An 8717-nucleotide genomic window follows, 5' to 3' on the forward strand; every position below is an offset into this window, starting at 1 on the left:
AAAGGAGGAATGTATCATATTTGTCTTCATCTAAACTAAAATATGAAGAAGTAGCTCCTAAGATGGTCTCCCAGTATGTGGGGGAGTGTTGGAGAAAGGGTTTCCATTTTAGACCAAAGACAGTGGGGGGCAGGATTTTCAATTTCAGTGCACAGGATCCATTAGATTTTCCTTAGCAATTTAATGATAGGGTTTAATAGGGAGGAAGAGCTGCAGAACTATGTTCTTTGGGCCTTTTTATATATTGTACAAAGCCATGAAACTTGGGTTGGTAGAACGATAGTATGGAAACTTTAAGGAATTGGACAATAAAAAAACATGCTTGCTGATGTGCTGTGGGAAACTTATGATTCTGTATTATTTGGAGTATGAGGTTTTTAATTGTCTTACTCAAATTAATTGAAGTCTTGGGGTACCTATAAGTGAAAACTTAATCAATATTATTTGCCATTGTATAAAATATATATGTATTGGTTTACATATATTTGTGTTTAATACATAATTATACATTGTAACATGAAGATAATGGAAAGTTGACTCTATTCTGATTTTTCTTTTTTCTTTTTGATGCTTCTGTGTAGATTAAGTCAATCAGTTACCAACCCAAGGGAGACTGGAAGTGGATTCCAGTCTGAATTTTGTTTCCATGGTAACTCACTAGCGACCATAGCTTGTTCTACTTTTTTTTTTCTGGTTGTTAAACTGACTTAAATCTTCACTTTTATGTAGTGAAAAATAATTGACTATTTGTTGGTATTATGCCAATTGCAAAGAATCTGAGAAATTAAAAAAAATACTGATTTCCATAAGGAAAATATTAGAAATACTGGATTTATTGATGCTAGTCTTGCCAAGGATGCCTGATTTAGAAACCAGGGATGCAACTGTCATTTACCAGAGAGTGCAAGAATACCCACATCTCATTTACTGCCAATCAGTGGTCTTCACAAAGTCCTTGAAAGAAGTCTCTAGACAGCCTGAAGTTTGTGATTTGAATTTGGTTCCCAGATCAAAGCAGAGGATTGAAGAGGAGCCCCATTTGGAGCTTCACTTCTTTCCAAGCATCTTCGGACCAAACGATGGCCAGGCCTTCACAGTCTGCATCCAGACCTTGCCCCCAAGCCCATGGGTCAGATCTCAGCACCCTCCTGGGAGAAAAGGTAGAGTTGTTACCCTCATGCTTTGTTAGGAAAACAAAGAAAGTGAGTTTGCCTTCAAGACAAACCGAGGGGGGCTTCCCTGACAGTCCAGTGGCTAAGATTCCATGCTCCCAATGCAGGGGGGCCAGGGTTCAATCCCTGGTCAGGGAACTAGATCCCACATGCTGCAACTAAGATGCGGCACAGCCAAAAAAAAAAAAAAAGACAAACCGAGGGGTAGGGAAGAGAGTCTCCATGAGAGATGATCAAGCCCTGGGCTGGTTTATCTTTCTAGTGATGAAGTACAGAAGTAAAATAAAGCTTTCAGTATATGTGTGCTGCTATTTCAGTCTCTTGTGACTTCTCCCACTAGAGGAAAGAGACTGTCTGAACCCAAGAGTCTGAACTGTACAAAATCAGGGTGAAGGGTGATAAGGAGCCTAGATGCTTTTCCTTAGAAGCAAATGAAAATGAACACTCAACTCCTCATTTACCTTCTTCCACCTTGCTACTATTTCCCAGATAGCATAGTTGGTAAAGAACCCGCCTGCAATGCAGGAGACCCTGATTCAATTCTTGCATTGGGAAGACTGGTTGGAGAAGGGATAGGCTACCCACTCCAGTATTCTTGGGCTTCCCTTGTGGCTCAGCTGGTAAAGAATCCGCCTGCAGTGCAGGAGACCTGGGTTTGATTCCTGAGTTGGGAAGATCTCCTGGAGAAGGGAAAGGCTATCCACTCCAGTATTCTGGCCTGGAGAATTTCGTGGACTGTATAGGTCATGGAGTTGCAAAGAGTCAGATACGACTGAGCAGCTTGCACTTCACACCTTGCTGTATCACTCACCAGTGACAAACCAATAGGTCATCCCGAGGAGAGGCCTTCTTACTTGAGCTGTCATTGACTCAGAGACACCCTGAATGTTTCAGCCTGGTGGGACTTTTGAAATCATCAGGCCCACTTGCCTATTACCCAGTTGAGGGAGGGGAGCCAGTGGGAAGACCCGCTCAGGGTCACCAAGAAGTGACAAAGTTAGGAATCCAACTTGGGTGTGAATCCAAGATTCTGTCATCCATGTCTGCCTGTCCCCTGCTCCATTTCTGTCGTATCACCAGCTCTTTGTTGCTGTCACTTTTTTTCCCCCCCATGTTCACTTGTTTGCCTTAATGTGACTGTTTTCTCTGCTCAGAGCCCAGCTTGGTTTAAGTTTTATGTTTTAACATCTCAGATTCTGTTTGAAAAAATATTTCCATTTATTATTGTTACTGAGTTTATTCTTTTAAGTGCATGAGGAAAATAAAAATCTGAATTTCAGCCCACGGAAGCTTGTGTAGTATGAGTTTATACAGTGAGTGCAGCACCTTCTTGGTGTGAAAAGGTAAAGCATATATTTAAGTGCTAGTCATCTTTGAGGAGAACTCCCACTTGATCCTTTGTCAGATCAGGTGTTTTCTCTAAGGCCTTCCTAACCCCACTTACAGAGCTGCCACCTTTCCTCTGTGTCCTCACAATATTGTGCTGAATTATAGCACTGGCCACATTGTTGTAATTATCTCTTTCCATGGAAACTGGCCCATGCCATTTGCAGCAGTGGTTCCTCACTATAGTGAGGATAAAATAGATCTTCTTAACCATGCCATGCAAAGCTCCCTGCCGTTGGCTCTCTGTCCACATCTCCAGCTTAATTTAGTGCCACCACCTTTCATATGGTGTTCTGGCCACACTGCCTGTTATTTCTATCATGGCTCTTTTTCTTTCCATAGCACATGTGTTAATTTCTGTACATTTATTTCAATGATTATTGATGCTGAAGAAGGTGATTCTGGAAAGACCATATCCAACAAGATAAGTCAAGATGCTCTGTCCATGGCAACAGCAGAGATGCAAGCAGATTATGCAGAGGTGCTGGTGGGAGCCTGGTGGAATCCTGTCTGATGCCTTCTCTTGGCTCCATGAAGTATAAGACTATATGTTAAAGAGAGAACATGAGGCTGGAGGAGAATGAGTGAATGTTTACTCAGATATAATGCAGTTTCTTTATCCATAAAGTAAATGTAATAATAGGGCCTCACAGAATTTTTGTAAGAATTAAGTAAAGAATAGATGGTATAGCCACAGACGCACAGAGTTAAATACCCCTAGACATGCAGTAATTACATATGCAACACATGCAGATACTACCTATCCATAGACATACAGGTATTGCAAATCCATACACATATAAAGAAAAATAATAGATAAATGGATAAAATCTGGGTATATCTTTGAAGTTTTTAGAGCACAATACACATATATAAGAAGGTGAGGGGCACAGTATTGCTTAGTGCTATGTATGTTATTGGTTGAGTTTATATGTTGGGAGTGCTAACCCCCAGTACCTCAGAATGTGACCTTATTTGGAAGTACAGTCACTGGAGACATACATTAAGTTAGGATGAGGTCATACTGGAGTAGAGTTGGGCCCTAACCCAATATAACTGGTGTCCTTATAAAAGCGGGGGATTTAGACACAATCACTGAGACAGAAACAATGTCAAGTGAACCTAAGAGTGGATATTGGGGTGATGGATCACCTAAGAGCCAAGGAATGCTAGTGATTTCCCCACAGCCAACCCTACTGACACCTTAATCATGGCCTTTTAGCCTCCAGAACCATGAGCCAGTAAATTTCCTTTGTTTGAGCCACCTGGTTTGTTATACCTTATTATGGTAGCCGTAGCTAACTAATAGACTATGTTGACAGCAGAGGCTTTGGAGAATGACTCGCTTGATTTGAATCAAGGCTCTATCACTTAGTAGTTATAGAACACTGAATAAGTTATTTATTTCTGTTCTCATCTGTAAAGTTGGGATAACGATAGCAAACATTTGGTAAGAGCTTACTCTGGGTGCTCTTCTCCTGTATCTCATAGTATCTCATCTCATACTAAGTCCTAGGCACTCATATATTCTGTATGTTCTTTGCAGCCCTGGAAGTAGGTCCCCTCAGCATTTTATGGCTGCAGATTCCAACCAGACTTTCTGCTTTTAGAGCCCACCCTCTTAACCACTCCTATTCCCTGCTTCTCTAGTGCCTCCCTCACAAGTGAGCTAGGAGGTGATGCTTTTGAAGTACTAAGAGCAGTGCCTGCCATGTAGCAAGAGGGCAATAAAAATGGAGCTATTTTACTATTTAAGGGGGATGAGGAAGAGATGTGACAGTTGTGTGTATCAGGACAGACCTCCTACTAGTGAAAAATGGGAAGATAACTAGGCAGTGGTCATTGTCCATCTGAGGACAAATGGTTAAGATTGCATAATTTATCTTCAGCAATGCTTATATTTTAGAAGGACTTGTAGTTCCTGTACAAGCCTGGTGGCATGAAAAAGCAATTTCTTCCTTTTCTTTCTGGATATCATATTAAAGCAAAAAAGGTGAATGAAGGAAAAAACCTGATAACTCTGTTTTCAGTGAAAGTAGGTGACAGCCAAGTGTGCTAACTCAGAAGTGCTTAGGGACTGCCAAAAGCAGCAAAGTTTACCACAGAAGCCACATGGAGTGAATGCAACACAAACTTCATCAGGGGAGTAGGGTGGGGAGGTGGGAAATCAAAAGTGAAATAGAACAGGGAAAGAATATATATGCTGATTGTAAGAGCTGAAAATGAAGGTCATGATCATTTTCATAGATGCTTACTACATTTGACAAACTAAACTGTTTATGAGGAGAATAGATAAATGCATTATTAATGTTACAAACTACATCTATTTCAGTTCTAAAACTGGCATCAAAGTCAATGGGACAACACTAGACTCATTCCCGACTAAAGGAAGGAACAAAATCAGGAATCTATCTTTTACCAGTATTGTTTAACATTTACTGGATGAACAGTTACACAAGAGAGAGATGTTAAAGGTTAATTAATTTTAAAAAGAGGTGGTAAGGGTGAATGTTATGGTATGTGAAGTGTATCTAAATATTCCTGTTTTTAATACAGGAATTGGTAAAACTCATACTCTTTTGTAGACAATATAGATAATATCATATATCTGGAAAATAAAAGAGTAGCTAAAAATATAAAACTATCAGAAGTTCCACTGGGTCCTAGACTATGCAATTAATATGCAGATATCAATAGCTTTCATGTATATAACCAGTGAAGTTGCTCAGTTGTGTCCAACTCTTTGCCATCCCATGGACTGTAGCCTACCAGGCTCCTCCATCCATGGAATTTTCCAGGCAAGAGTACTGGAGTGGGTTTCCACTTCCTTCTCCAGGGGATCTTCCTGACCTAGAGATCGAACCCAGGTCTCCCGCATTGCAGGCACACTTTACTGTCTGAGCTACCAGAGAAGCTCTTCATGTATATAAGCAGCAGGCAAAAGAGGCATTTCATAGTGGAGGCAGGATGGTTGCAGTGCAGCTGGTAAAACTGGGTAGTATTCCAGGAGAAAAAAAAAAGAATCTCTTACATATATCTCAAGAAAAAAGGATTTAAGTGAAAAGAAGAAATTACAAAACTGCAGGAAGAAAACATGGAAGAACTCCATTTTAACCTTGGAACAGACAAGCTCTTACTAAATATTTCTCAAAAACCAGAAGCTATAAAATATTGATGGTCAGCTATACTGCTGCTGCTGCTAAGAAGCTTCAGTTGTGCCCAACTCTGTGCAACCCCAAAGACCGCAGCCCACCAAGCTCCACCATCCCTGGGATTCTCCAGGCAAGAACACTGGAGTGGGTTGCCATTTCCTTCTCCAATGCATGAAAGTGAAAGTCACTCAGTCATGTCTGACTCTTCGTGACCCCATGGACTGCAGCCTACCAGGCTCCTCTGTCCATGGGATTTTCCAGGCAAGAGTACTGGAGTGGGGTGCCATTGCCTTCTCCAATGGTCAGCTATAGACATACATTAAAAAACAACAACAACTTTTACATAAGCAAGAATCAACATAAGCAAAGTGTAAATATGAAAAAGGTTATAATTCATTTATAAAGACTAATTAATGATTAATTATCTGCCACTTATCTAAGGGCAGGGGTTATATCAATGACTAAAACTGACAAAAATCTCTACTTTATTACACCTTATTTTCTAGTTAATTTATCAATTGTGCCTGCCTCATGTATGGAAACATTAGAAATTAAGAATAAGACTATCAACCTAATAGAAAAATGAGTAAAGGATACTAACAGTAGTTCATGCAAAGAAAATTCAAATCTCTTAACTCTTAATAATAAAGCAAATTAAAATATACTGACTTCATTTATATAGAAAGAGAATTAAACTACATTTATATACTATTTTTCATTTATCAGTTTGGTAGTATCTAGAAGCTTAACACAGTTTTCTGGGAAGGCTGTGGAGAACAGACTTACTCAGTCTGGGAGTCTAAATTAATACAGTCTCAATGGACGGCTTGGAGAAGGAAATGGCAACCCAGTCCAGTGTTCTTGCCTGGAGAATCCCAGGGACGGGGGAGCCTGGTGGGCTGCCGTCTCGGGTCGCACAGAGTCGGACACGACCGATGCGACTTAGCAGCAGCAGTGGACGGCAGTTTGGAATATCTATCAAAACTGCAAAAGCAAATAGCTTTTTAACCAAGAGGTTTGTTTTTATTAATAGAAACTTAGACTCATGTTTTTACAGGTGATAAATGTCATATAGTACTAGCTATTGAAGCACTCTTATAGCAAAGGTTAGAATCAATCCAAGTGTCCATCACTTTGGGATTAAATGGGGGTACATCTATCCCAGAGGTCAGCAAATAATAACCCACAGGCCAGGTCCAGCTCAATGCCTGTGTCTATATGGCCCACTAACAAAGGCTCTTACATGTTAAGTGCTTTAAAAAGGCAGAAGGATGATGTTTTGTAACACATAAAAATTATATGAAATTCTAATTTCAGTGTTGATAAAGTTTTATTGGAATACAGCCATACGAGTCAGTTTGTATGTTATCTGCTCTTGCCCTCAGGAGCTGACGCTGTGACAAAGACCATATGTGCCTCTCTCATTGCTTACTTCTGTTGCTTGACTCACTGTAAATTGTAGTGATGCAGTTAGAATTTGACAGTGTTTCAAGTGCCATACAACTAATACGTAGAATTTTATGACCCAAATGTAATGATAAATTTAATAGATCTCCACTTATGCAAGTGAAAATTTTATTTGGAGGTAATACATATTCAGGACCAAAGACTACTGCAGACACTAGAGGCAGAAAAATAATTCTTTACCACTTTATTATTTTCTCAAACAACAAAATGCAAAGGATAAAGTTTCACTTTTACTTTTGATTTCTAGACTGTCATTTCAGAGGTATGTAACATACTTACTAGAGAATGAGGAATTCACTGGAGATTTTCAGTTGATTGGATGGAGTCTTTCTCGACATATTAATGTATGCAGGAACTAACTCTTGGGATTCAGACACTCGAATGGCATTTTTTCACAGTGCTCAGTCTTACAGAATACATTTATATTTGTTGCAAAACAAAGATTTTTCCATTTCTGCCAAATTAAAAATGAGCTCCTATACCTGTTATCATGGCATTTTTATTGAACTTCTTAGCCTTTTCAACATTTGTTACTTTATTTTTACTCTGTGTTTTTCATGGAACCACTCCTAATCGCTCCTGAGTCATATAGTATCTGCCTTTCAGGTGTAACTTAATTAACACTCAGCTAATTTATCAGTGGATTGGATAATTGTTAAATAATTTTGATCAGAAATCCCCCATCCTCTCTCACCTAAGCAAGGCAATCAGAACTATTTATTGGCCTGAACACATCAGTTTCTCTATATGCTTGCTCTTAAGAGGATTTAATACTCTGATAGGGAAAAAAAAATAAAATTTGAACAGGATTCTTAATGAATCAAAACATGCTCAGATTAAATGATTAGAAATTCCCAGTTAATTACTAGGAAGGAAAATAATTTAATTATAGTTCAGCTTTTACGTGGGTTACTGGAGTGAATGTTAAGAAGGACCCTTTCAATCACTTTTCCATTAAAATAAAACAGGCACACTGAGAGATGTAATTCTCCTTTTTTTTTTTTTACCCTTTCCAAATTATATCATTTAAATTGTGTTCAATGTCTCAGTTGCTTATACAAACAACTGTGAGCATTGTAATTGACTTGTGAGACAAAAGCTCAACTTATGCATATGGTGAGAAACACTGGGGATTTCTAAGTAAATATTCAGGTTAAAATTTATAGACATCTTGATATCCTGGTTATATTGCCTTAGCTGAGAGTACTTGAGGACTTATAATGGACTTTGGTCATTCTGAAGGGGTCTTTAAGAAACTGCCTGCTCTGTATCTACCAGGATAATCACAACACAGCACCAACAGTTAAATTTTGTTTAGAATAGCAAATACATTTTATTAAACCTAGATATGAGGCAAGTCAACAAAATCTCTTAAAAAAAATCTTACCGTGCATTTATTTCATAATGTTTAAAGAATAAAATGGGAAAATAAAGGTAGAGGTAGATGAAATAAATGTTTTCCCATAGAAATTAAGGTTTTATAAGAGAGCAATTCTCAGAACCCTACATTAGGCCAGCCTCAAACATGAATCACAGAAGT

At 38.9% G+C, this 8717-nt stretch overlaps 1 long non-coding RNA gene across 1 annotated transcript in view; it reads left to right on the top strand.

Moving 5' to 3' along the window:
• LOC139178593 (uncharacterized) overlaps positions 1 to 8717 on the top strand; it is a 309917-nt gene that overhangs the window by 23841 nt on the left and 277359 nt on the right. The gene's annotated exons all lie outside the window — the stretch shown is intronic.

Source organism: Bos indicus, chromosome 22, assembly GCF_029378745.1.
Source record: "Bos indicus isolate NIAB-ARS_2022 breed Sahiwal x Tharparkar chromosome 22, NIAB-ARS_B.indTharparkar_mat_pri_1.0, whole genome shotgun sequence".
Classification (NCBI taxonomy): Eukaryota; Metazoa; Chordata; class Mammalia; order Artiodactyla; family Bovidae; genus Bos; species Bos indicus.